This window comes from Paroedura picta, chromosome 3, assembly GCF_049243985.1.
Source record: "Paroedura picta isolate Pp20150507F chromosome 3, Ppicta_v3.0, whole genome shotgun sequence".
In the NCBI taxonomy this organism is placed as follows: domain Eukaryota; kingdom Metazoa; phylum Chordata; class Lepidosauria; order Squamata; family Gekkonidae; genus Paroedura; species Paroedura picta.
Window position 1 is genome coordinate 86,284,217 of NC_135371.1, and position 27,637 is coordinate 86,311,853.

Here is a 27,637-nt window from a genome sequence, read left to right on the forward strand (position 1 = left end):
TTTCTGTTTGTCCAGGATAAGCATGATGACACCCCAGTGGACACTCGTCTAGAGCATAGATGATGGCAGGATTTTTGTTTGAGGGGTGGCATTTGGCACATTCCAAATCAGAGTTCTGATTTGAGGATGTCTGTGTCATTTGGAGATGATTTACATAGTCCCTTTTGCCTTAAGGGATTTGCCTGTTCTCAATATTGTATTTGGCTTCCAAAAACAGTTCCATCCTAGCTAATTAAGCACACTGCATGGTTTTTAGGCATGTTTAAGAAAACAAATGCAGTAAAGTGGTGTTTTAGTTCCAAACTGCTGTATTGAATTTGTTTGTGGAAATTGTGGAGCAAAACCTCCTTTAGCAAAAATGTCGGAAAGTAGAAAGGAATGCAGAGAGGAAAAGGTAGATGTCATTTGAATCACACCTGAAAAACAGGTTTAGTGTTCCTAACTGTGCATGGTTTTATGCATAATGGTGCATTTATCATCCATGAAAAACTAAATGCGGTTCAAAAAGATGAAAAGGTTGACTGGGTTTTCTCTTTGAACCTTGATTGTTTTCCCTTCAGCTATTAAATCATGAAATAAAATCTGTTCACATGCACTAGATTGGTTTCTGTAGATATGTTCTTCTAACAGATTTTCTTCTAGAAGTAGGAATTCTGGTATTAAAGAAAGGTGCCATCAATTACTATTAGTCACCATGCCTAAACGGAAGCAGTAGCCCTCTGAATACCAAAGTTAGGACAGGGCGGCAACATGGGGAAATTTTGGCCTCCATGCAAGGATGGGTGCAAGGATGTATATGTGCAGACAGACACAGTTAAAACAATCCAACTGGTAAGAAGCTCCAAGTACATCCAAGTTTGGTCAGATAAGGCAGGCTAAAGCACATGAGAAATCAGTTCTCCTAACTTCAAATTCTGGGCAGAAGTTGCTTTAACAGGATTGACTGGCTGGAGGCATGTGATACTGTTCCACTTTTACTGACGTAGAGCAACCAACATTTGCATGGACGGGCAGAACAATCCTGTGGTCATGGCACAACTGTGCCATCACTAGCCACTCCCTAAGGGGAAATTTGCACAGTGTCCAGAAAGGAAAAGAAAGTTCATAGCCAGTGTTGGCAGGTGCTGCCGCATTGGTACCTGTGGCAGTTCTGCTCCAGTGGACTGTCCTGGTATTCTTGCTATGTTGGGGTAGGCAGAACAAATAAAAATAACCAGTTGAGAGGGCTGAGCCAAGTGGACTCCACTGGCAGGGGCAGAGAGGGGTAGCTAATAGAGGCAATGCTCCATTCCTGAAGCACAGCCATCCTTAAAGAGACCTCCTGTCAGCAGCCCAAGCCTTCAGTCAACTGGAAGAGAATTGTCCTCTATGCCTCCTACAGGCACCTCAAGTTCTTGCTGTGAACACAGAGTGCAGAGGGTCCCTGTGGGCTGTGATGGACATGACCATGGGTGAACAGATGCCTTCTGCTCACTGGTTGCTCCACCGTCCAGCAGAGTGCACACATTCACGAGCATTCAAGAGCATTCACATGCCAACCCCTAGTTCACCTCTACTGGAGGAGGAGCAGGAGGGGGGCTGGTGGAGTTGGAGGCAGAAGGATTCTTGACAGATCTCCCAGGAACTTCTCACTGTGCCCCCTGGCCCTCACCCACACCTCAATGTCAAGAATCCCTTCCAGATGCTGAGCAGCCTCTGTCTCAGATGCCATCAAGCCCCTCCATCCATGGCTGAACCCTGACAAAAGCTTCTAATTACTTATGGTACTTTCTAGTGACATTGCCCACATAGAGGAAAAGGTAGGCAGAATGGGCTGTGCTGGATGTGGGCCTCAAGTCCTGGGTCCATGCAAAGATCCAGGACCCCCTCCCACAGGCCGCCAAAAATCGTGACACCAGTTTAAGGGGGAGCCACCCTGCCACTTTCACCCCTCCTTTTTCCACTGTACAGCAGTGCAGTGTACTGCCAAGGATATTGATGCCACTCTGTGCATTGACTGCATCTCGGTCAATAGGCCCAGCATCATGAAGACTGCCATTTCCATGCACCTCCTTGACGTCAGGTCATGTAGGTGATCCATAACATCAGTTTCAAACATGAGGGAACACAGAGCTAGAAACAGATGAAAGACATAGCAGACAGTCGGTGGAAGCACCTAGGTAGCAATTGATGCCAAGGCATGTCAGCCACTCATCCAGGGGGACTCCTTACCCTCCTCAGCTGCCAGCCTGGGTGCCTGGCGAGCCTGGTTAACACTCTCACTCAGCTCCATCACCTCCTAAATGCCAGTGTGGGGCTGTGGCTCTTGCCAAGAAGTTCCAGTGGTGTTGTAAGAGCAATCTTTCTGTGAAGAAGGGGGCAAAACAATGGTGGAGTAGCACTCCCCAGCTGTTGAGTTTCAGTCCACATCTGTTGTGGCTACAGCTGCATCCTTGGCTTTCCTTGCTAACCTGGAAGGGTGGTTCCACAACAGCATCCCCACCCTGTGAGTGATCTGTGGGGAGGAAGGAAATTCATCAGAACACAGCACAGACCACAGATGGTAGTATGTTACAACACCATAGCCTCCTGCGATTATGGGGGGTATCACCACTTACCTAACAGCCTCCACTCCAGGCAGACTGCCATTTGTAAGGCATGCCTTTGACCATGAGGACCTGGAAGCATTTTCAAGCAGAGCACCTCTACTTGGACAGTATGCCCAAAGGCAGATACCAGCAATGCACCAGAAGGCTCAGTGCTGGGACGTGATGAAACTGCTCCTGGCAATGGCCTGGATAACATTTGTATGTTCCACCATCAACTTGTACAGCTTTGCCTTTTTGACCTCAATCCAGTTTGACTGACTCTGGCTGTTGCTGCCACCAGATGTAACAGGTGCCATTATAACTGTACACAGGAGAATACGGAGGTGACTCAACCTATTGTGAGAATACAATTTGCCCTTTCCTGTCCCATTCTAATACTTCAGCCATGGCCATGAGCTGACTGGAGAGGGCTACAGATGGCAAGCACTGAGCCACTCAGAGAAGGGTAGGTGCTGTTGGAGTGGGGGTCAGGGGCCCCATCCAGTGCCACAGGAACAGTCACCTTCCTTTAGAATAGAGTTGGAAGGGGCCTCCTACGTCATCTAGTCCAACCCCCCTGCACTATGCAGGACACTCACAACCCTATCGCTCATCCACTGTAACCTGCCACCCCCTTGAACCTTCATAGAATCAGCCTCTCCGTCAGATAGCTATCCAGCGTCAGTTTAAAAAATGTCCAAAGATGGGGAATCCACCACCTCCCGAGGAAGCCTGTTCCATTGAGAAACCGCTCTGTCAGGAACTTCTTCTGGATGTTTAGATGGAATTTCTTTTGCATTAATTTCATCCCATTCATTCTGGCCCGTCCCTCCAGTACGAGAAAACAACCCTGCTCCATCCTCTGTATGACAACCATTTAAATCCACTCAGTCGTCTCTTCTCCAGGCTAAACAAACTAAGCTCCTCCAATCTTTCCTCATACTTCTTGGTCTCCAAACCTCTCACCATCTTTGTTGCCTTCTTCTGGACACACTCCAGTTTGTCTACATCCCTCTTCAACTGGGGTGCTCAAAGCTTAACACAGTACTCCAAGTGAGGCCAAACCAGAGCAAAGCAGTACTACTGCCAAGACAAGTCTCCCCCATTCTATATTGGTGTATTTGGTTTTTCCTATCTAAATGCAGAACTTTACATTTGTCCCTATTGAATTTCATTTTATTCAGTTTAGACCAGTTCTCGAGCCTATCAAGATCATCCTGTATTCTGATTCTGTCTTCAGTTGTGTTTGCTACCCCTCCCAGTTTAGTATCTTCTGCAAATTTAATAAGTACCCCTCTAATCCCTCATCCAAGTCATTTATAAATATGTTGAACAACACAGGCCCAAGACAGATCCTTGGGGTACTCCACTTGTCACCCTTCTCCAAGAGGATGCTGAACTATTGACAAGAACCCTTTGGTTATGATCTGTCAACCAGTTATCAATCCAACTGATAACCAGTTATCATTCCAATTTGTCAACAAGAATATCATGTCTAACCTTATCAGAAGTTTTGCTGAAATCCAGATAAACTATATCTACAGCATTCCCCTGATCCAGCAAAGTAGTCACTCTCTCGAAAAAAGAGATAAAGTTGGTCTGACATGACTTGTTTTTGTGAAACCCATGCTGAGTCTTAGAAATCACAATTCTCTGTTGCAACTGCTCAAGGATCGAGTGTTTGATGATTTGTTCCAAAATTTCCCAGCTACAGATGTCAAGCTGACGGGTCAGTAGTTACCCAGATCATGCTTTTTCCCTTTCTTGAAGATGGGGACAACATTTGCTAACTCACCTTTGGGTGAGTTGTCGACTGGCTGTGGTGTGTTTCAGTACTGACTTCTTGCTTGAAGTACCAGTTTCAATGGTTTTTTCCCCAAATCTCTGAAAAGTCATCTTTCTGCTACCCAGATGTTTGATACTAATGACTATTACATTACAATGTTACAATGTTAATGTTTTACATACTGGCCATATTTAACCTGATAGAAGTCTGATGTGTGGTCTGTGATAATTGGCATGAAGCTAGGTACACTAACGTTTAGAAGAAACATCAAAAAGAAAAAAGAAAGAACATTTGCTGCTGTAGTAATTATGTTAAGTAAAAATATATATGTATAGTTGCAACAATATGTCTGAGCACATCAGGAACTCAGGCTAAAAGCAAAGAGTAAGACAATATGTTCTTTCTCCATCCAAGTCCTGAAATATAATTTGTGCTTGTTGATCTTATTGATTCTTAAAGGTAAAGGTAAAGGTAAAGGTATCCCCTGTGCAAGCACTGGGTCATGTCTGACCCTTGGGGTGACGCCTTCTAGCGTTTTCTTGGCAGACTCAATACGGGGTGGTTTGCCAGTGCCTTCCCCAGTCATTACCGTTTACCCCCCAGTAAGTTGGGTGCTCATTTTACCGACCTCGGAAGGATGGAAGGCTAAGTCAACCTTGAGCCGGCTGCTGGGATTGAACTCCCAGCCTCATGAGCAGAGCTTTCAGACTGTATGTCTGCTGCCTTACCACTCTGTGCCACAAGAGGCTCTATTGATTCTTAACTCCCCTGTATTAATGTTGGTGCTTCTTTTTAAAAATCATTTCATTATTTCTCTAGCCTGCCAATATGCCTGTGCCTCCATCTATCTATAGTTGTTAGTCACCTCCTTCTATACTTGACCATCTTCAGAAGTGTCCTATCCAGTTTTGGCATAATAGAGGCAGGTAGAGGATTAATTTATGCCCTACATTTTAGAGTAGTGGATTTGGGAAAGTTTTTTTTTTCACCTGGAAAGTGAAAAGCAGGAAGGCATAGTGAAAAGGGGTTAGCAAGGAAAGATGCTGCAGCCCATGGACATGTTGTTCCTTGGTAGATGAGCATCCTTTTGCAAATTGCAGGCACTACAGCCTTAAGGCCCCCATAGGTATTGTTTTTAAATGTTTCTTGTGCTTCCTTGTAGTGAATTTCCACTCATACTATAATCTCTGTTAATGCTTGCTAGGTAACACAGGTGTTGCCAAGCTGCAAATTCTGGGCTAGATCCTACAAAATACATACATTATTAGCAAAGGCAGTTATTGCTCCAAGAATCCCCTGAACCTATCCCATAAGCTGGCACTAGGGGTTGAAGTATCATGAGGCATTGAGGGAACGCAATGAGAAGAGTGAATTAGGCAAAACGATTTCTCTCCCATCTTGTGTGAATGGAAAACTTATTCTGCTGCATTTCCTATACCAGTTGAAAAGGGAGATGGAAGCCATTGTTCCCGGTTTTCTGAGTTCCCTATGCCTTGAGTCATGTTGTACAGGAATCTTAACTCCCAGCATCAGGTTTCTGGAAGCTGCTGTGGGAAAAGCAAGGTGGGGCAAAGATTTTCTTCTAGCATTTTCTGCTCACATTTTATTGGATCCAACTTTCTGTTCCCCTGCCTCATATCAGTGGCATTCCACTGATGGTGAAATTGAATGACCATGCATTGTGTGTTGGAGACAATAGATGAGCAATGGAGGAGATATTTTAAAAAAATGGAAAGGCATTAGTAAATTCCTCAGCCCTCTCTGGTCTTCTGTTTTCTATCACAGTCTTCCAAAACTGCTTTGCTTTGCTTTTGTGCTTTCTCACACACAGCCAGACTCACTCATTTATCGATGCAAACCAGTCCTCATCTCAGAAGCTTTCATGTGCAAAGCTTTCTGCATATGAAGAATCAAGACAGGAGTCCAGGGGCAAGAAGACCTTTGAAGCTTGAGGTATATGCGTGTTCCATGTTGGCACAATAATAACATTTTAGGAGAAAAGACTGGGGAAAAATAAGCGCTTAACCAGGCAAGTACCGCAATTATCTGAGATACAGAACAAAGAAATGGAAAACTGGGAAGAGTACAAGTACTGTTGGATCAGAACAGTTTGCTCATGATAATCCAGTTAAAAACCTTATATATTTGGACCATCCCAGTTATTGTCATGACCTCCCCTACTCTGACCAGGTTTGGGAAAAGATTCCTCAGATATTAGCCAGGAGGAGCCAGAACCACATTGAGAGATTTACCACTGGATCCCTTTCAAACCCAGAGCTCCTGGATCCTGAGGCCTCCATTGAAAGTATAGATCCAGACAGTGCTGTGAATATGCCAGACTCCAGAGCAGCCAGTCCACAGACCTAACCTTGGACTACCAGTCTCCCAAGTTCTCTTCCCACCAGCCAAAGACACAGACGGTGAAGAAGCAGCTCATCAGTGAGGAAGTGCCAGGCAGGCAGTCCATGGTCTAGCTAATGACCCAATTAACTTCCAAAAAACACACAGTGCTTTGCAGGATTGGTGCTTAATGAAGCCCTGGCCAGATGACATTCAGGAACAGATGGGGCCTCTAGCCCTCCTGGATATTTAAGCACTGGCTAAACATAGACCTTTGGGTCCAGCCAGTTCATAAGGCTAGGTTACGATAACATTTATTGTATTTAGCCAAAGGCCATTACAAACATAATTAAAAACAATATGGTACAAATACGGATAAGGCTAGGTTGCTGTTGTGCTAGCTGCCAGTCTGCCCCCAGCTGAGTCAGTTTTAAGCCCTTGTTGTTGGAGCCAGAACAGCTACATTGTTGTAAAGGTAGTGTCCAACTGAAAGTGACTTTGGAGAAGACTAGCTAGCAAGAAGGCAAGTTGGCCTTAAATGGGAATGGGAAAGCTGAAACCTTGAAGAAAGGCTACAGTGGGGGAAATAAAATCATATGTTTCCTGTTCTGAAGAGAAGGGTTGGTAAAGTTTAAATATAGTTAGATGAAATGACAGGGCTAGGTGGGATCACTGAATTGCTTAAGTGGCATGCTGATTAGAACCTGTTTGATAATTGGTAAGTGGTGGCCTGATGGTCTCCCCAAATGGAAAATGTTGTATTGTGAAGGAGCTCTGGGACCTTAGGTTATTACACTGAAAACTTGGCAGTAGCCCACAGTTAATTCTCTATCAGTTCTGGAAATTGCTTGCAGAAACAGAGTCACTGAATTCAGAGTATAATTTTGGATGTTGGGGTTTCCTCTAAGTTTGATCAACTTTTCTGTCTCATAGAATACAGGCTTGAGGGGGTTAGGTCTTATGACCCTAACTACAAAATATAAGCACCAGTTTAGTGTTACATATCTAAAGACCTAAATGAGTAGAATCTAAATGCTGTTATATGAGAGTTTTTTTTTTTAATTCTGCATATGCAGTCTTTTTTAATTAAAAAGAGATCTCTCAGAGATTTTATTTCCTGATAGTATTTGAAACCAGGATAAGAGAGATGGGGGAAGTTCTCAAGACTGGCTATGACCAAAAACAGTTTTTAAAACATAAAATATCTTTGTGCGTGTATGTGAAGTAGTATCGGAATTTGTAAAAATATGTGTGCATCCCAGTCCGAAGGCAAATATTGGCAATTCATAGAGAATGAAAGTAAAGTCATATGTAATCTGATATTATGTTTGAATGGAATGGTCATGCAGCTGAAAAACTGAAATCAGTTTAGTATTTAAAAAAAACAGGTTTGGAGAAATCCAGCAAAGTTTTATTAGTGGAAAAAGGATGGCTTTGGATTGCTTACAACCAATTGGATGCTTTGTCTCAAATAGCATTTGTTAGGATGGAAATTGCTGAGGTCATCGTTATAGTTCACTAAAATTGGAGTTAGACTGACAAAGAGGGAGTATCCATGAAACCAATATGAGTGCATTACTACCATGTCCCTGTGGCTGAATATTCTTTGGCCATGGCACAATTGCCTTAAAAAAGCCAAACTATATAAATAATTGCTTTTTTGTATTTTTACGTGTATAATGGTATATTATATGCTTTACTAGTTGAAGCTAGTGTACATGTACATAGTTATACTTATATTTAGTACACTGGCAACCCACTGAAAAGCTTGCTGAAAAGGGACATTGTTCCTCCACATACTTTGTGTCCTGCTTCTTCCTTCCGCATGGCAGAGCCATGGGGCCAGAAGGCTAGAGTGAAAGCTGAGAACCATCATGTGCAGGACTAATCCTAGGCTGTGATTTCCTAAAAACAAATCATCATATGGAAATAACCACAAATCAGATCAATCACAGTTTACTGTCAGGGATGCCCTGGGATTTATTGGGTATGGGGAGAATTATTGAGCAGCTGTGGTTTACCTCCAAGTTCAAGCTGATGAGTAGTAGTAGTAGACTGGAAAGGCTCTCTTCTCTCCAGCCTTTTCCCTACTAATTTGAACACTTATGGCAACTTCTCAAACATATGATCACTTGGCATCATTTCAAAATAATCTGTGCCATTGCTAATTGGCAGTTATGCTTGGCGAGAACCATTTAAAATGTAATACTATAACACATAGGGAAGATAACCACATGGAAATAATTTTCACATCTCTGTATTTTGGAATGTGACATTTTGAAGTGAAAGTAGTCTACTCACTCACCTGTGTCTGGGTGGAGACCCAACAGTAGGCCTGTCTAATTCTCAGCTAGACCCTATTATGCAGCTCCATGCATCCCTACACTTAAGGCTTTATAGTCAATACAGAGAAGAGCGGGGGAAAGTTGGAGCTTAATTGCTGGCCTCCACCCGATCTGGCGTATCCAAAAGCTGCTTCTCACAATACAAGGAATTCTCTAATTTGGGTATCCAGGTATGAAAGTTACATGTGGTTTCTGAAGAGCTGTTTTCTTTATACCCTGCTTTTCACTACCTGAACAAGTCCCAAAGCAGCTTAACAACACTTTTCCCCTCCTTTCCCCTCAATAGACACCCTGTGAGGTGGGGCTGGATACATGTGGAAGAGGAGTAGGGAATGAAACCTGGTTCTCCAGATTAGAATCTGCCGCTCCTAACCACTACCCCATTGGCTCATATTTATGTCCTAACAGTTTGGTCTTTAGTATAGCTTATTATGATTTAAAAGTAGAACAGAATCCCCAGTGAGCTTGGAAGTGCAAGGTATCTGCAGTACTGCTTCCAAGCATTTTTATTTCACTTCCAAATACAGGAGGGGAATGAAGATGCCATCTTGAAGCTCACAATCTACTGCATTAGCAAGTTATTTGTTTCAGTGCTGACTTAAGTGCCTGTCATTAAGTTTCACCCAAGTGATGTGATGATGTGATGATTGTTCAGAAACAGCTGGTGGGATTGAAAGGGCTTGGAAATGCCATAGCTACATAGCATTTATAAGGTGCCTTTCATCTTAAAGCACTCTACAAATTGCGTAGGTTCAGATTAGTGGCTCACTACTAAAATGTAGTGGCAGGGAGAGGAGATGAACAAATGGAGCAGGTGTTGACACTAGTACATATTACTTCAGTGTGACAACAAAGAACAAAAATGCTATCTAGTAGAAAGTACGGGAAGGCTTTAAGAAGTATTGGATAACTGATTCACATTAGAATTCAAGTATCATGGACCATTATTCCATTCAGTTAGCAGAATGTTCATTGATATGCCTGTTTCCAAAACCATCCTAGGGCCATGCTAAATGTGATGTTGGATCTAGGTGTGCTGCTCTAAGTACATATTCTGCCACTTCATGTCTACACAAAGGCCTGTATATGCAGTTTCTTGATTTGCACAAATTGTCATCCCATTGATTAGATGGCTCATACTCTGGTCTTTGCATTAATTTAAGGTTGTGAGGGAGAAATGCCTGCACCATTCTTCTGCTGTGTGACACTTGTTGCTGCCTATTAAATGTCAGTGCATGTCAAATACCTACAGCATACCCATACTGTCTTCTGAAGCAGACTTAAGTCCGGAGAAATTCTACTTCAGCTCATTTCAAGTATTGGAAAAACTCAGATTTATCTTATATTGTTGCATGTTCCAGATGGATTTATTTGCATAGAAAGGCAAACAGATATAATTTAATGGGTCCAGGACATCCAGGAAGCCAGCTTGAGTCTGCCATTACCATGATACCATTTTTGTGTGTATGTGTGTGTGAGCATTCTCCCCCAGAGGTGGAAGACATCTTCGAGTGTTTTTCACCCTTCTCTTTAGGGAGGCAGGTTCGCTTTTTTCCCTTCCACATCGGCTTCTTGCCCCAGTTCTTTCCTGTTTCACAAACAGGGAGGTTAGGCTTTTCGGAGCGCTGACAGCAATTAGTATTTACTGTTCTTACTGTTCTATTCTTTCCTATCCTCCCTTTGTTCTCTCTCCCTTCCTTCCAATTTCTAAGGAGTTAAAAAAAATTTCTCCCTTTCGAAGAGTGAGTCTGCAGCAACCCACTGTGATTGAGACCTCCCTGCAGCGTTAACTGCCACAGTGGAGGACTAGAGAATGGACTGTTTTCTCTTGGAGGAGGATCCATCGTCCTTGCTTGTGGAAGGCAGCTAGGAGTTCCCTGGGCTGGCGGACGAACCAGCTACGGCTGTTTCTCATCTGGTCGGAGCATGTCGGGGCGAACGCAAAAATTTCCTTTTCTGTGTTCATGTTTGTGAAATGCATAACCCTGTGCAGAGTTACTCCTTTCTAAGCCCATTGACTTCAAAGGCGGACGCAGCTCACTTTCTTCTCTGTGCACAACACTGATGGGAACTGAGCATGTGCAGATTAGATCTGGAGACACTTATAGCTCTTAACTGGCTCTACCCACTAAGGCTACCATCTAATAACACACTCAGAGGGAGCAGAAAAGCATCTCCCAGTTTGCTCTTTTTCCACTTTGAAGCATTGTATATCCCCTCCCATTCCCTCCACTGCTGTCCTGTTGAGGACAGAGCTGTCAGTAGGTGTCTTGAAATCATTAGCATGCCCCCCCCCAATTAACAGGGGGCAGTGGGGTATTCTGGACCCTCCCCAGTCAATTCCCAGTGCCAAAGTCATGTCAGTCAGCCAAGATCTGAAGGGGGCAAGAGGAAAGGAGGGGTAGGGGTGGCAGCTTGGAAGGCTTCTTGGAAGGGACTTCCCAACCAGCATAAAACCAGGCTTGGCTTCGTTCATTCCTGTGGCAGCTTAGCACTAGAAACTTCTCCAATGTGATCTGTACAGTCAGTTGTCATCAATATGCTTGCAACAATTGTCCCTTTAAACACCATAAGTGACAGGTATGCCAGTGTCCTTCCAGTACAAAATATTGTTGTAGAATCTACCAGCCAATGGCACTTTGATCAACAAATAATGACGATATCTAATTGAACACCAACCTGAGTCTAGTTACAAAAGGAACAGCTAGAGAAATGATGAGGGGGAGATGGGCTCATAAATATTATAGAGATCTTTATGAAACCATCTCCCCCTCATTAATAAACTATTATAGTTTATTAATCAAAAATCAACCATAATAGCTGTGCTAATGATAAAGCAGCATATTTCAAATTAAAGATAAGCAGAGTGCTTTCATGCAGTTACCATTTTTGACAATATTGCAGCCAGCTTTGTCCAAGAGATTGCTTGCAATTCAGACTGCAGGAGAACAGTCGTATCTATTGTGTGCTAGTATTAATTGTTCTGGAATTAACCCACTCATTAAGCTTCCAGTGTAATTGTTTTGTGCCTGCAACTGTTTCAGATACCTTAAAAACTGGCTTGTACCTGCATGATTAGGGTTTAAGTACTTGACTATACATTACATCTATTGCCTCAAAAGTAGCCAAGTGGAAGCCAGACTGGCTGCTGAGAGTTTCGAACTCTCCTGGACACAGTCTACAGTCTGCCTTTGTCCATCTGCTGTTGATCTCCGCTGATCTTATGTCTCTGTTCAAAGCTAATTGGCTTTAGGTGGTAGTGAGGAGAAGGGAACAATTAGTCACAAAAGAAGTAGTAAGATGAGCACAGAGAAACAATGGATGAAGAAAATGTAATGTTTGTTTGTGATTCCTGACAGCCTGCTGTCCTTATCTACTATGGAGTTTCAAAACTGTCAAAAGCTGGAGCTTAGTCTACACATGACTACATCTGGCATAGTCATTGTTAATTTAACTAGTCTGTAAGTAACCCTGTTTTGCTTCACAGAGTAGACATCTGTTTCTCATGTTCCTCAGAAATGTATTTTCAGATCATACTGGTACAAGCTCTGTGCACAGTTATTATCGCAGCAGAAAGATATTTGATGAAACTGAGTTTATTTATACAAGTTAGTGTGAATCTGAAATACACCGGTTGCCATTCAAAGCAGGGGGATCACTGTTTCAGAAAAGGAACCTCTTGGCATCCTGTTAGTTACTTGTTGATGATATTGGAAGAAGAGCTGGTTTTTAATACTCCACTATTTACTACCCAATGAGGTCTCAGAACCCCTTACAATCGCCTTCCTCTCCTCTCCCCACAAGTCACTCTAGGAGGTAGGTGGGACTGAGATAGCTCTGACACAACTGTTGTGTGAGAACAGCTCTAACAGGACTGTGACTAGTTCAAGGTCACCCAGATGGCTGCATGTGAAGGAGTGGGAAATCAAGCCCAGCTCTCGTGAACTGAACCAAATTGCAAAGTTCACATCTGAAATAAGCGTATCTAGTGAGTTTGGTTCTCCTTTCCCCCAGCCTCTGAGAGCCACCCTTCAAATTTCCATACTGTGCTCTTTCTCCCCTTTTAAGAGGACCTACCAGTGAATGACTAACCTGACCATGAAGAGAGATCGGTAGAGGGTGGGGTGTAGTATTGTTATGGTTTTATGACGATTTTTATTGATGTACTAGGAGTAAGAGCCTCTTGTGGCGCAGAGTGGTAAGGCAGCAGTCTGAAAGCTTTGCCCATGAGGCTGGGAGTTCAATCCCAGCAGCCGGCTCAAGGTTGACTCAGCCTTCCATCCTTCCGAGGTCGGTAAAATGAGTACCCAGCTTGCTGGGGGGTAAACAGTAATGACTGGGGAAGGCACTGGCAAACCACCCCGTATTGAGTCTGCCATGAAAACGCTGGAGGGCGCCACCCCAAGGGTCAGACTTGACCTGGTGCTTGCACAGGGGATACCTTTACCTTTACTAGGAGCAAAGCCCATTGTACCCCAGAATACAACAGGTACTAGGAACTCCGAAGTGGGAGGGAGGGAGGTAAAGGAGGGGGAAGGAAGGAGGGGGGAAGAAAAGCAGAGAGAAAGAGAAAAAAGGCAGAATGACATGTAGAACAAAACAAACAGAAAGAAGGAAGGAAGGGAAAGAGAAAGAGAGCAGAAGGGAATAAGGAAGAAATGAAGGGAGACCCTCCCCATCCAACTGTTGGTAGGGCATCCCAGTCTCTCCCCCCCCCCCCCTTGAACCGTGCAGCTTTGCCGAGGCCTAGCGAGGCCATGGTAGGGCTGCTTGAAGTGTGTGGGGGGACTGGTGGGAACTTCCTCCCCCCCACTAACTCGGTTGGGCCCCGTTGAGAAGGTCACAGCGGAGCTGCGTAGGGCAGGGGGAGTGCCTTCCTTTCCCCCTTGATGTGGGCAGGGCCCACTGAGGGCTGGCAACACCATGGTGGGGCTGCTTGGGGCACAGTGGAACACTGACAAAGAGGCCATGGAGAGATGGGCAGTCTTGGGGTTCAGGCCTTCCTCCCCCTCAACTCCATGTCACTGGCTGGCTCACCATCTGGAATCTGGCCAGTAGAGCAGGCTGGCTTGTCTTCCTGGTGAAAGACGTTGGAGGGGGATTGGCCCATGGACCAGAAACAGAGGCCGGACTGGCCCCCAAATTGCCCAGCGAAGGCTTTCTGCCCCTGGCCGCCGCTGGGACAGGAGGTTGGTGGGGCTGGCCGGGGGGGGGGAGGGAGTTCCCTGCCCCGAAAATGCCCAACAAGGCTTGCGCAGGCCACAGAAAGTGTTTTCAGGTCAAGACAGAGGGCTGGCAGGAGGGCTGCCAGGGGGGGGTAGGATTCCCGACAGCCCTCCACCCTGCGCCAAAAACACCCACTAAGGTGAGAATTTTGGGGGCAGGCCAGAGGGCTGATTGGGAGGGCTGCCAGGAGGAGGAACATGGCTCCCTTCTGCCAGCCTTCTGCCCTGCCATGAAAGTTACCTGCCATGGCATGTGCAAACCTTGGCGGGGGCGGGTTCAGCCTGGGAGGGAGTCCTGGAGGGAAATCCATGCCTCCCCCATGCATCCAAAATACCCGCCAACGCTTGGATAGGCTTTGGTATGCATTTTTGGTGGAGGCCTGGCTGGAGGGCTGCGGGGGTGGAGGGAGGACAGGCCATGGCAGCGCCTGTTGCATTTAAAAATGCAACGGGCTTTAAATCTAGTAAATAAATAAAAACTATGTGGTCCAGTTCACAGAATGACTGGCACGTCACATCTTCTACCTACACATTCTAGAAACCTGGGATACACATCCTGGAGTGCTAGATGTCTGTAAACCTTCTTTAGCCCTTTCAGATCAGTAACCATGCCACTCATACAGACAGTGTGCTGTGTTATCCTTCTGAATTACCTGCATAGTGCAGGGGGCTTGACTAGATGACCCTGGAGGTTCCTTCCAACTCTATGGTTCTGTGATCAGAATGATAAGAGTGACTGGATCTTTCCTGTCACTAAGATTTTGATGTATAATCGAAGTACAATATTGAAACAGCATTGAGTAGAGAGATATAATCCAGGCAAACAATGGGGATCAATATACAAGCCCTCCTAAACAAATAAAAATAAAAATCCTATTGAATTTACATATGTTGGAAACACCATTCACTTCAAAGTGTTCTGATTTGTTCTTGATGTAACACTTCTGATCTTTGACCCTCACAATTGTATAATCTAATTATAGCTGCTATAATTGGCTGAAATCCAGTGGCATTTCTCACAGTATGCTCCTTCCATGCTTAAGTGGAGTTAGAAAATCATAACCACAGAATCCTTCTGAGAGCACGGACAAATAACCTGTAGTATTAGTGATGTGTCATCTTAGACATATAATATCCTTTCACTTCCACTACTTAGATTTTTTTTTAATCATGAAGATCTTCCTCATTATTCCTATTTCTTTCAGCTGCAAATACCTGAAACAGCAGAATCGATGAGATAAGTAATGTGTAGCAGGTTTTGATTTCTTTGGTGGATACATAAGTTTTATGTTAACCAGGCTGATAAATTTTGCAGAATATTGTAGCTCATAGGAATCACATGTTTGTCAAATACCTCCTGGAGCATTTTCTGATTTCTCTCTGACTCCAGTTCATACAAAAAATTCATTATTCATTTAAATGTTTCCCACAGTAAGCTAGAATGAATCATTTCCCAGCATGGCAGAGATGAAAAGGAGATAAGACATTCATTTGGCAGTTACATGTCTATGTTAATGCTTTTACTGAAGCCTTTAAATTGGGGAAGGAATCTTTTATCTCTCAGATGTCTGTTATACTGTGAAACCTTTTTGATTTTCCTAAGCTCTTCTTAGAAAAGAGAATGGCAAAGAGAGTGGAATTCTATAGGTGGCTGGGTAGGTTATGCATCTCTTCTGGAGCAAAAGCTCACTCACATTTTCTTAATGTTCAATATGCCTTTCTTCTTTTCTTTTCAAGGAAACAAAATGACACTAGTTGCTTTAATTGTGGTTCATGTCCATAAAGCGTCTCCATGTACCTGTTGGGTTGAAATACCTGTACCTTGAGGCTTACTGAAGTTGCAATATGTGGCTAAGTAATCCAAGTAATAGGCATCTAGAAACATAACAGTTGCTTTAGTAGATTGAGAAAAAAGTCATTTGTGTTTAGCAGTGATGCCAAAGCATTGCTGGATAAGATAATAAATTGTATATTTTGTTGGTAAAGAACAAATTTATTCCCAGGCCTCCAGTAAATAAAGAGTAAGGAACTTCCAAGTGAGGGCTGAAGATCAACTCCCCTGGAAGAAAATGGCAGCTTTGAAGGGTGGATTGTATTTATACCTTGTGGGGTCCCTCCTATCCCTAAACCCTGCCTACCACATCCTCTGTGGCCCAAATTTCCAGGAATTTCCCATTCCAGAGTTGGCAGTCCTGCTCAGGACCAAATTTGACATGGTGGGGCAGTCATTTTCATTTGTTAAAATCGCTGCCAAGTTCACACATAGAATCAGGTAAAGGTAAAGGTAAAGGTATCCCCTGTGCAAGCACCGGGTCATGTCTGACCCTTGGGGTGACGCCCTCTAGCGTTTTCATGGCAGACTCAATACAGGGTGGTTTGCCAGTGCCTTCCCCAGTCATTACCGTTTACCCCCCAGCAGCAAGCTGGGTACTCATTTTACCGACCTCGGAAGGATGGAAGGCTGAGTCAACCTTGAGCCAGCTGCTGGGATTGAACTCCCAACCTCATGGGCAAAGCTTTCAGGCGGCTGCCTTACCACTCTGCACCACAAGAGGCTCGTAGGGAATCAGGTAGGGAGAGCTAATTTTAATATCAGAGGGGAGCACACATTGCCACAACTCCACACAATTTTCTTCCAACCCAGCGTCAGTACTAGGTTAGAGAAAACTCAAGATTACAAACTAGTTCACATGTTCCTTAAAGTAGTTTTAGAAATGAGTTTGAGAAACAGGTGTTTGTTCTATATTTTAACTAACGGGATGATTACATCAAATTGAAAATGATATATTAAAAACAATATGTTGGAACAAGGTGGAATTTATTATGCAGTAAAGAATGTGTGAAGATGAACTTCCCAGTGGCCACTCTAATAGTCTTGATTGTGATCATTGAGAGACAAGGTGAGCTGTGGATTGGACATCATCCCAAACTTTTTGTTGCTTTCAGTGGCTTTGTGTAGGTAAAGGCTATGCCTCCACTGATAGTGAGTGATCACCCAGTGATTCATGCTAACTCTCATTTGAAATGGTCAGTGACCAACCAGGCTACAACGATGCTTCCTGCCTCTTTGGGGAAACAAGGCTACGATTTAGGGAGCCAGAATCCCTGTTTCATTGGTTCTTTCAGGATTTCTATCATCAATAATCCTACGCTACAAAGTAGAGTGCCTGACTCACCCCTGAGGGAAGGAGTGATGAATTAAGGCTCCAGCCAAATTTAAAAATGAAATAATGGAAGGATACAAGACACAAGATTTGAGTGGCTGCCTCCCCTGCTGTTGCTTAAACTGTTAATTTCCATCAGCTGACATCATTCAGGTTTGACAATTGCTTTAGCCCCACAAGCAAGTGTCACAGTTGCTTTGAGCAGCATGATGTGCATAGAAATTAGCATGCTACACCTTCCCCTTGTTTTTGTGCAAAGTTGACAAAGCAAAGCCAGAGTTTACTAGCAAGCACAGAACATATAAGTTATCACAGTTTACTAATGTAACAAGATTGACTTCTGCTTATATATTCCCACTGTCATGATGGTCAGTTCATAGTCTGACGAAGAGCGCTTGAACTCGAAAGCTCACGCCCTGAATAAATCTTTGTTGGTCTTAAAGGTGCTACTGGACTCTGATTTTATTAAGTTAACTAATGGGAGTTCTGTCCCAATAAATGTTTTCAAAGTTGTCATGTATTTTATACTAGTATTTTCTTTGTCAAATACTAAAAAATTGCCAGATCCTTAAAAAAATAATATTGGCTGTTTTTTTAGGAGCTGACACTTCATGACCTCTCCTTTAATTGTAAAAAAAAATGTGTTGCTAAGATAGAATGGAAATATCTGAAAAACTTCATCGCATGGTTTTGACTTTTATATTTGCAGATTTGTACTTATTTCAGTTGCACATTTTTTTGCTTAACAAAATGCTTGGTATATAAGCAAGCTCATAGTTTCAGTACTGTTAACAAAAAAAAGAATTATTTCTTCCTTAATTCCCAGATATTTAAAAAAGAAATTAATGTTTAACATGTGGTTATTTTTACTTGTTTTGCTATTTTAAATTAATACACATACCTGTAAAAAATAAAAATATTGAATCCCGATATATTCCATAACCGGCATGTGTGTGTGCCTGAGTGTGTGTGTGTGTTCCACTCTGTCACCGTGTAATATTTTGACTGGGGGGAGAAATGGGAGCTTCCTTTCACTTAAATGGCACTTGAGACATTTTTATATTCCAAATTTAACAACATATTTTATTCAGCAGAGGGCAAAGGTCAGATGAAATCAGTATTAAAATTCCTGAGGTAACTCAATATAGAAAACTCTGAGGAAAAATCAGTACATACAGACTTTAAGTCTTATATTTCAGGCTCATGAGAGCTTCTCATGCTATTCAGAGTTACTTAAGATCTTTATGTTGAGAGGCTTTTGTTCCAGTATTTTCCCCCAAACACCAGTAAACTTTCCTTGAGTATTCTCTGACTCCTGGTTTCCAGAAGGCTGGTACACTTTTTCCAGTATCCAAACCCCTTCTCTTGAAACATCAGTACTTGTCTTGAGTTTTTAACTGACTTTTAAGGTCTCCAAAGGCAGTTTCTAACCACACCAGGGATCCCCTCTTCAGCACTTAACTCCCTGTTTTACTAGGTGGGGAAATTCTCTTCTTAATAGAAGAACTAACTCCTTCCTTTGGCCCAAATGTGAGTGTCCATCTAACTACCCATTTGTCCTTGCCAACTTTTCCCCAATTCTCCTGTCTGTGACAAACTGTTCTCAGTCAGGGCTAAATTCTGAAACTGTCAGTACTCAACACATCTTAGCTAGGGCTGAAATCAGATTCAACTGAGTCCAGGCAGAAATCTTATTTATTTTATTTATTTATTTATTATTATTTATTATATATTTATATCTGACTGACTCTCTCCTCAGCATGAAGCTCTGGAGCCTTTCTATGTTCAGCTGATGTTACCTAATCAGATTCCTTGGAGCAGCCTGCCATTCAATGCTCTCTATTTCAGTGAAGAATTAACCCTTCACAGTCCTTCAGCTGGGGGTTAAGTAAACTAGGATTTTAATGCCTATAGCAGTGCATTTGGGCAAACTGAGAAATCCAGGACTCAGTCATAGGAAGAATTGCTCAGAATCATTCAAAATGTCAGGAATGATAAAAGAAGACAGCTCCATTGCTTGCCCATCATATACCACAGGAACAAAATTAGACTCTGTGTCTGAGGGACACAGTTTAGTTGATTAAAATCAGCCAACTGGTTTTTAAATTCAAGGATAATTGATTGAGAAATGAAGAGGAAAAATAAATTTTAATTACCTGTAAATGAAATAAAATATAGCTAAGTACATATACTGGCTCTTTTCATAGTGGTAATTATTTTGTTTCAGGGTGCAAAGTACAAATAAGTTAGCTTCTGATATGGATACTTCTCAACAGAATAGGCGTCCATGCAAACATACTCATTTCCAATTCAGATATAGTTCTGCCATGACAAAGTTGGTTTGGTTCTTTACAGCTCCTTTTGATTTCTCCGTAACAAAGCATATGGACTGCAATATCATGAGCTGCTGAGAGATAGTAGAAAGTGCTACTGATTTCAGACTGGGCAAAGGACAGGTGTTTAGTATTTTGAGATTAAGGCAGTGTTAGAACTAATCTTGGGATGTCCAACTGAGACCCACAAGGTCATGTCTTCTACTTTTATTACAGAAGAACATATAAAGATGCCTTCTGTCCAGTCTCTATTTCATTATTATCCCATTCTTCCTTTAAACTTATACATGCTTCTCCCCTACACATTTTATGCTGTAAACCAGGGGTGTTAACATCTGTCCTGTCCAGGGTTCTTATCCAGCCTGCCAGTAACTGGTGTGAGGGAGGGAAAGTAGGGGTCTGCTTAGGGAAGGAAGTGGGCACACATAGTGAGGTGTGTGTGGTTGAAGCCGGCAAGAAGTAGAAAGGAAATGGCTAGGAGTGGGGCTAAGAGGTTAACATAAAATGCGGGGGGGGGGGGGACAGCAGCGAGGACAAAGGAAGAGGAAGCATGGAAGTTTTCCTGCCCAGCATCTTCCAACTGCATTTCAGTGAGGACTGGTGAAGCCATTAGGTGGGAGGGGGTGTGGAGCCAAGTAGATGGCACTGCCACCACTGCACCTATCAGCTTCCCATTTTTCCCAAGGCAACCATGGGGGGCTGGCAAGAGCAGATGCACAGAGCAACGGGTTGCCAGTGAATGGACAAGGGTGGTAGCAGAAGGAGGAGGAGGAAGTAGCAGAAGAGGAACATGTGGATTGGGAGACAACTGGGCTGTCTTATGTGTCCCAACATTGGAAGCAAGTGGTAGAATGAGGGAGAAAGGGGACCCCCACACAGTTGAACAGCTGCAGAGCCGGCAGAAAGAGTGTCAGGGTGGGTGGGGGACCTCCCATCTCCCTATACTTGTTCTCAGCCCATGGGGGGAAAGGGGTCATGGAAATTTTTGAAAATGGTCTCACTGTCAGGCCTACCCCTCAGCCCAGGATTGTCTGTGGGAAATGCAAGAAGGATGGGGGGATTTGGGAGAGCCAGATTCAGACCTTCTTCCTCCTCCTGGTCCTGCCGTCTGGGTCACCCAGGACCAGGTGCTCAGCCTGGCCCACCTCACAGGATTATTGTTGTGGGGAATGGGGCAGTCCAGGGGGGAATCCAATGTGACTCCTTGAGATCTTCAGAGGTAGGACAGAGGAGGAGAGGAAACAAAGAGCAAGAGACAAATCATAGCTGTGTCTGGGCGTATGAGGGGGATTGCTGAAAAGCTACCTTATTTACTAGCAAGGAAGATGAGTCATCTCCTAAAAGTGGTTTGCATAGATAAAATTAACTAAGTTGTATGGAAGTTTGAGGTTAGCACTCCGCCCCCTTTATGGTATCATTGGGGGGTGGGGAAATTAGTCATCCATATGATTAAATACATTTATTGGGGCTTTTGTGGATTCCCCAGTAAATCAATTGCTTTCACTGGTAGGAATCAATTGCTTTTGTTTGTATTTTGAGTAAGAAATAATATTGTTAGTTGGGTTTGCCTATGTCCTTTATAAAGTTTATATCTCCAGTAACTGACATTACATTTTATCGCACAATGGCCTAGCCTGATAAAGTGACATTTATGTCATGTCAGATACGGCACTTGCAAGAAATAGTTTGGCACGTCGGCTCTAAACCCCATTGGTAAGAGAGGTTAGTGTAAGAGAACGTGATTGGAATAAGATCACCCAGCAAGCTTTGTGACATTGTAAGATCTGAACATGGGTTCCCACATCTTCGGCTGACACTCTAAGCTCTGCATATAGTTGCCATGCTTCCTCTCCCTCCAGCCAGGGTCCCTGTAAAAATCAATCTATCCCTCATAACACATAGTGCATAATTTTGCAAGGCATGGTTGTTCCAATGTCTGCGAACTGAGTAGGGTGCTTAAGTTCCAGTGCTTCAACTGTAGAAGCATGTTGTTGTTTTGAATTCTGTAGAGAAGTTTGCTGTTAGATCTCTACATGTGGCACTGTATAAATCGTATGCTAATTACTGGTCAGAAAACTGCTTAATGTTGCAATGATTTATTGTTGATTTGTCCTGTATATAAATTAATGTCATACTAAGTATCTTTCTGACCTGTAATTAGCGCACAGTCTTAGGGGCACCTACCATAGAAATCTCTTTGACGTATGATTCAGTGCAAGTACATAAGAATGTAAGATGCTACACTTGATCTTAGCCAAAAAGCCGAGAAGCGATGTAAGATGAGCCTGCTGGTTCGGACCTGTGACCCATCTAGCTGAAGATGTGCTTTCACAGAACAGCCACTCAGCAAACAGAGCATAGAAGCTGAGGCCTTCCCTTGATGCTATGTCATGGCACTGGTATTCAGAGATTTGCCACCTCTGTTTATGGAGGCCGGCGTGAATCTATCTATGTTAATGGCCATTCCAACCTCCATCAGCAGTTAATGCAAAAATTTAATTACTTGTTGTGTAATGAAATGTTTCCTTTAGTCTGTTCTGAATCTATTTCCCAACAAAGAGAGCCCACTAGTTTTATGGGAGAGCACGAAAAAGTGTGTCTATATTTCCTGCCACATACCGTTTTGTAAACATTTACTATGTCTTCCTTTCACCATCTTCTCTGTAGACAGAACAGTCAAAGACTTTCCAAGGTGCTCCAAACTCTCAATGATCTTGGTTGCCATCTTTCTTTCTTTTTTTCTGTCTCTACAGCATCTTAATGATCGATCATGCACGGGCTGGAACGCCTGAGATGGCAGCGACAGGGCTTTGGGGAAAATTATCAATTGTGCCTGATGTTAGTGCTGAGCCCTGGCCCAACCCAGGCCCTCAAAAGGCCCATGTTAAGGACATGCAGAGTCTTCCATGTTCCCTGGTCTGCTGCGGGCGCCGGCAAGGGCTAGGTCAGGCTAGCCCAGTGCATAATCAGAGGTCTGGCTCCTCCCCTGACCTACGGCATCTCTGCAGGGATGCCTCTCATCCCTGCCAGCTCTGCGGCTCCACGGAGGTGACAGGGGTATTCCCCACCATGGTGGGAGAGCAGCATGCTGCTCCCCACCCATGCCCCTGCTTCCCACTGCCACCACAGAGCGGTCCTGGCGCTCCCTATACTTCCGGCACCCACCACATTGCGTGTGCAGGGGCATTGCATCAGGGTGGCCAGCGTATGCCAGGGGAGCCCCTCCCCCATGCACACACAACAGAAGGGTGGCAGCCAGGTGTGGCTGTCACAGTGCATAGTAGATCAATGAGATACAGCAATCAAAACTACTCAGAGTATTCCAAATGAGGCCACACTATGCAAGGGCATTAGAATAGTGACTTTTTCTTTTTCTTGGTTTTAAGTTTCACATGCTACATCCTGTGTTAGTGCTACATATCAGATCACTATATTCTGCATGGTATTGGGATTTTTTGATACCGCTGCTTAGTATTTTCTCACTGAAGATTTGAGGGGTATGTGTGTTTTGATTTTTTTAAATGAATAAACTTGTAAACCTTCTAGTAGCAGTGTGTTCTGCTCAGCATGTGGTGGTAAGACTCCCATCCTACAGCTGTACTGTTTTTGAAATGCTGTATTATTTCAATCACACACTGGAAGAAAGCAGCACCCATTCAGGAGAGGTATGCTGAGCTGTCAGGCTTCAGACAGGAGATTAGAACATAGGATTAGAAATGATGCAGGTGCTCAGACAACATTTCAAATCTGACAGAGGCAAAAGTTCAGAGTCTAGACTGCTGGTGCCCATGGACATGGAAAGAGTCCAATATGATCGTCACTCTCAGAGAGCTGATCTTACTGAGTGCTAGTTATTTGAGTCTATAGGGTAGTTTAGCAAATGTCAAGTTAGGACTTCCAGTTGCATTGTCAAACAAGTGAGAATAAAATAAGTCTTACTGATTGATTAAACCTTGAAAAGGCCCACCACACCTGATGTGGCACATACATCTCATGGTACCTTGAACCCTTGTGCGCAGGAATAGGACTGACTTAGAGGTAAAAATGGATAAATGTCTAATGAGAGGCCACTAGGATATTTTGCCTGTCTTTGTGATAACCACCACTTCTGCCTTACCTTCTACAGTTTGTAGCTATGGATATAAATACCTCTGCTAACTGAATGTTCATGCATCTGAAGAATGTTCTCTCACAAATACTTCTGAAACAATAAAGTTGTTAGACCTTTAAGGTGTCAAAGGAGATTTTTGTTATTTAGTTCCGCTAAAGCGATGGCAGAAGTTATTCCTACACCTGAGCTGGTGCATCATACAGTTGTTGAGGAGGAAGATGTCTTCATTTAGTTCTTCCTAAAATAATGGCCAACACCTAGTGCGATTAAAATGGTTGATACCACACTACAAAAGAGGTGATAGTCAAAATTACCAATGAAAAATATTGTCCCTGAAGTAGGAAACCCCACTGCATTCTTGCAGCTAAGTGTATGCAGTATGAGTAGATCCCTGGTGATGGAAAAGGAGGGAAGGAATGCTTTCATCTGTCCCATCCCAATTGTAGCTTCCTAGTCCATGTGATTGTTACTTATGCAAGTTTCAAAACCCCAGGAAAAAACTTTGCCAGGGTTGGAAATGACTGCTGAGAGGAGGGAAGGCCAGGAAGAGCGGCAACTATCAGGGGCTTTACGCACCGGGATCTTTGTTGCAAATTGGTCACTGAATGAAAAATCGCCATTTAAAGTAGTGGAATTCGTCGTTATGCATACCTGCCTTTGTGGTGGAATCCAGTTGCGTTTTGTAGCGTTTCCCACAGGCTTCCGGTCTCGGCAGAAATCGCTAGAAAGGAAGCGCTATTGCCGAGCTGTCCCGCCCCTGGCCGTCAAGCAGCCAATGGGCAGCCGTTAGCATGCTCCCAAACAGCCCCTTTCCCTTTGTTGTTGTTGTTGTTATGTGCAAAGTCGTGTCCGACCCATCGCGACCCCGTGGACAATGATCCTCCAGGCCTTCCTGTCCTCTACCATTCCCTGGAGTCCTTTTAAGTTTGCACCTACTGCTTCAGTGACTCCATCCATCCACCTCATTCTCTGTCGTCCCCTTCTTCTTTTGCCCTCGATCACTCCCAGCATTAGGCTCTTCTCCAGGGAGTCCTTCCTTCTCATGAGGTGGCCAAAGTATTTGAGTTTCATCTTCAGGATCTGGCCTTCTAAAGAGCAGTCAGGGCTGATCTCCTCCAGGACTGACCGGTTTGTTCGCCTTGCAGTCCAAGGGACTCGCAAGAGTCTTCTCCAGCACCAGAGTTCAAAAGCCTCAATTCTTTGACGCTCGGCCTTCCTTATGGTCCAACTTTCGCAGCCATACATTGCAACTGGGAATACCATAGCCTTGACTAAACGCACTTTTGTTGGTAGGCTGATGTCTCTGCTTTTTAGGATGCTGTCTAGATTTGCCATAGCTTTCCTCCCTAGGAGCAAGCGTCTTTTAATTTCTTTGCTGCAGTCCCCATCTGCAGTGATCTTGGAGCCGAGGAAAATAAAATCTGTCACTATCTCCATTTCTTCCCCATCTATTTGCCAGGAATTGAGAGGGCCGGCTGCCGGCTGCCGGCTTTGTTTTCTTGATGTTGACCTTTCCCTTTAAGAAAGGTTTAAAAAAAAAAAACAGACCCATAGCAACGAATCTGGGTAGATTCGTTGCAACGGAGAGACCCATCCAGCTGCCTGGTGTGTTTGAGCTGTCGTTTGATCGTTTGATCGTTGCCACGCTGCCTCCGAGTGAAAAAAAAAAAATCCCCCCTCTCACGGGCCCGATTTTCGGCTGAATGAATGTGTAAAAATTAATGGGAAAATACATCAGCAAACGGGCTTTTCTGTGGTTTGTGCTTAGTGACTAAAGGGGAAGGACTGAAGCCAGGGAAGCCTCTAAACAGAAAGAGGCTCGCTGGTGCGTTTATCACCGCTCGCTCGGAGAAAAAAAAATGGCGATCGTTTCGCCGGAAGATCAGAGAAGAGAGCCAGGGGGAGGGACTTTGTAGAAACCGCAACAATGTTAACGCACAGGTCTTTTTCGCTAGTGTTGCAGATTGGTTGCAGGAGTGTATCGCTTTCCGGAGGGTGAATCCACTTTTGGGGATTTCCCTGAAAGCGCTACAAGGAAGCGCTTTTTGCAGATTGGTTTCAGGTGTGTGGCAGATTGTCGACGACGTCGTGCGTTATGGCAAATCAATAGCGTTTTCAATTAGCAACCATTGTGCGATTTTGAAGGCGTGCAAAAAGCCCCTCAGTATATTCCACTGTTGGATTGTGGGATGCTTGTAAGTGTCAGGAATCAGGCTGAGCCCAGCCTGTGGAGTCCCAAGTGAAAGTCCCCACGATGGCCACAGGTGGTGCCTCGGGTTGGTCACGGTACCAGAAGTGTAATTTGCAGTTTGGGTGGGAGAACACGAGGCGTTTCTCGTCCCAGTCGATCTCGGGGCGGTGGAGGTCCATCCAGTCCATGCCGAGCAGGATGGAGAAGCCCGCAACGGGGGCGATGGTGAGCGAGAGGTGCTCCCAGTGAGGGCCCAGGTTTAGGGCGAGGGCGTTGGTGGCGTGGCGGATGGCCCCCCCTCCCACCGGGGCTCCGTCCACTTGTCGCATGATGAACGGTTTGGCCAGGTCTTCTAGCCTCGCACCCAGAGCTTGCGCAAATCCCGGGGTCACTAGGGACATGGAGCATCCGGAGTCCACGCATACCTGGACCTCAACCCGGGTGTCGGCTTCTTCGTTGATTAATACCGCCGGGAGGAGGATGGGGGGTAGGACTCGTCTTGGGGGCGCCGGTGTGCCGACTGGGAGGGTCTGCCGAGGGGCGCCCGGCAAGACGGACCGTCCTCGTTTCCCGAACTGTCCGACTGGGAGGACTCGGGCTGGCCTGGGAAGAAAGCTCCACGTCTGTCGAGGAGGTGGCCGGGGCGAGGAGTGCCCTGGGCCCCCCCTGCTTGCTGGCTGGTTTGTCCGACGGGCTCTGGCGGTTGGAGGTCGGGCGGGGCTTGCTTCTGTCTTGTTGGGGGGAGGACTTAGCTTTTGCCAAACGCGTTGGGCAGACCGAGGCGAAGTGCCCCTTCCCCCCGCATTCGTGGCAGAGTCCCAGTTGCTTACGTCTCTCACGGTCGGGCGCCGGCGCTGCGGTGGGCAGGGCGGCAATCGGTTTGGGGGCCACCGGGGCCCTGTCGGTTCACGAGGTGCGCAGCAGACGAGCCGCCTCCTGGCGGCGGTGGTAGGCCCGATAATCTGCGAGGTTCGCCTCGATCACCCCCGCGGCGTCGATCCATTGCTGGAGGTCCCTGTCCTCTGGTGGCCCCCGGTTGAAGACCCCGTCCGCCACGGGGCGATCCAAGCCGTCTACGAAGGCAGTGATGATCTGGGTGTCATTCATGGTGGTAATCCGGGCCGTGATGGCGCAGAAGTCAATCACATAGTCCATCAGGGGCCTTCCCCGCTGCTTCAGTTCGGCCAGTGCCTTTGTCGCTTTCCGTTCACGGAAAGGGTCCCTGAAGGCGTCCCGGAGGGCGGCCCTGAAGGATTCTAAGGAGGTAGCTGCCTCTGTACCCCTCTCGTACTGGGTGATCCACCATTCCATGGCCTTGCCCTCCAGGTTGCAGCCCAGAGTGCGGACTAAGTCGGCCTCGTCCATGAAAGAGTCCCCCCACTCCGCCAAGAAACCATCCACCATAATCAAAAAGTAGGTGAGTCTCTCCGAAGAGCCATCGAACTTCACCTTGAATTTCCGGCCGCCCAGATGGTCGTGGCGTCCCCCGCGGGCGGCAGCGTCGTCCGGCTGTCGCGGGGGCGGTTGTCGGGCCGGTGAAGGCGGAGGGGCGGCTGGTGGTTGATGTTGAGGTTG

At 45.0% G+C, this 27,637-nt stretch overlaps 1 protein-coding gene and 1 pseudogene across 12 annotated transcripts in view; one reads left to right on the plus strand and one right to left on the minus strand.

The window, feature by feature from the left end:
* COL23A1 (collagen type XXIII alpha 1 chain) overlaps window positions 1–27,637 on the plus strand; it is a 587,226-nt gene that overhangs the window by 284,689 nt on the left and 274,900 nt on the right. The gene's annotated exons all lie outside the window — the stretch shown is intronic.
* LOC143834582 (U2 spliceosomal RNA) lies at window positions 21,874–22,034 on the minus strand (annotated as a pseudogene).